This window comes from Antechinus flavipes, chromosome 4 (genome assembly GCF_016432865.1).
Source record: "Antechinus flavipes isolate AdamAnt ecotype Samford, QLD, Australia chromosome 4, AdamAnt_v2, whole genome shotgun sequence".
NCBI classification, from domain to species: domain Eukaryota; kingdom Metazoa; phylum Chordata; class Mammalia; order Dasyuromorphia; family Dasyuridae; genus Antechinus; species Antechinus flavipes.
This window is the reverse complement of record NC_067401.1, coordinates 315,524,860-315,526,684: the sequence shown is the minus strand read 5'-3', so window position 1 is coordinate 315,526,684 and position 1,825 is coordinate 315,524,860. Positions and strand designations below refer to the sequence as shown.

General features: G+C 39.5%; 1 pseudogene; it reads right to left on the bottom strand.

The window, feature by feature from the left end:
* Positions 1 to 239: 239 nt before the first annotated feature.
* LOC127561534 (signal peptide peptidase-like 3) lies at positions 240 to 1,078 on the bottom strand (annotated as a pseudogene).
* Between the last annotated feature and the right edge of the window lie 747 nt (positions 1,079 to 1,825).

Here is a 1,825-nt window from a genome sequence, read left to right as displayed (position 1 = left end):
TGAAAAAGGTCCTTTCCATAGCTCCTGATGGCTCCTTGTCATTATCTAGTCCCTCCCATTCTCACTAAGACAGTTGAGCAGGTACATAAAAACAAACAAGGGAGAAAATGAATATTTCACCAAATGGTTCCAACTCCACATGTACAGAAGAAACCAAAGAGGTCTCTAGAGCCTCACCCTCTTTTCAACGCAAAATCATATCAGACTAGCACCCCAGGCCAGGACCTTAAGGGCCAGAATTACTCCAGAAAGGAACAAAACCAGAAAGGGATCAAGACAATAGGAACAGAGCAGTCTGGTAACTTCCTAGATAATCCATCATACTTCCAGGAACCATGAGCCTGAGAGTAGAAAGATTGAGACCACATGTGGCACAGATCTCCTCTTAAGTCATTGTGAGAAGTAGCAAAAAAGTGAATGGCACCATACAGAGGAAGATAGGCTCAGCAGTCCAATGGATCAGAGACACTACTATTGTTGTACTGATAAGACCTACAAAGGATCCAATGAGAGTGTAGGGAAAATAGGAAACCTTCTTCATTTGGCCCAAGATATGCCCCAGTCCCAGCTTCCCACAGAAGTCACTTCTTTCCTGTTTCTTATGGTTAGCACAAAGGATAGGAAGGGTCCTGGCATCACCATATCACCAATTCCCATATGAAAAATGACTGCCTATGGAACTCAGAAAAACTATTTTTTTCAGGAAAAGACAATCAAGAAATGTCAGTCCACATTTGGTCCCAGATAAAGCTTCTTGCATAGAATGTCAGAGAGGTCAGCTGCTGGCTAGGTGGCAACTTTGACCATGATGCTATTATAAAGATGTAGGTGGAGGAAAAAAACCCAGAAGACATCTTAGATCAAAGGGTCTAAAAGGAGCAAACAAGAGATTTTGTGGCTTGGCAGAGATAAAATGATCATGGCCACACAGAGGCCCATGGCTAGAACATCCATGAAAAGCCAATAGCCAGTCATGACAGAAAGGGAAAAGGAGTGCAGCTCCAAAGTAAACAGTGTTTCACTTAATGGCTTTATTCAATTGATAAATTCTTCATTTTTTTTGACATGTACTCATAGTGTGGATAATTATCTACCCAAATAATAATTTCATTTCTGGTCAATTACAGATCCTAGTATTTTTCTTCCCATTTTCTTTTGTTTTTCTTCTTCTTCTTCTTCTTCTTCTTCTTCTTCTTCTTCTTCTTCTTCTTCTTCTTCTTCTTCTTCTTCTTCTTCTTCTTCTTCTTCTTTCTTCTTCTTCTTCTTCTTCTTCTTCTTCCAGAATTCTTCTTCTTTGTTTTAAGTTTTATTGATGTGGAAAATTACACATTATAAATATTTTCACTCCCTGAAAGGTTTTTTGTAACAAAGTAAAATTGTTAAGTAAGCCTAATAATAAAGTGGCCTCATCTGAAAGTACATACAACATTCCACATCTGTAGCAGTCCCCCTACATATACATGCATGCACTCACATACACATACTCTCACACACACACACACAGACACACACACACACACACTCCTCTACTTTTAACGTTTAACATAAATCTCTGTTCTCTCCCCCACAGGTCCCATTCAATTTGGAGAGAAAAAAAAGAAAAACAAATTCCTTGCGATAAATATGCAGTCAAGAAAAACATTTCCTCAATAATTGGATACAAATATATCCTAGACTTCTTGTCATCTCTCCCACATTAATTGGCTTCCCTCTCTTACCTAAAATGACATCCACCAGCTGCGTCCCACAGGAATTTGAAGTCCCAGCTTCCTGTCATCAGCCCCAATTTCTGGGACCTGGAGCCCAAAGCTTTGTGAGAAATGTA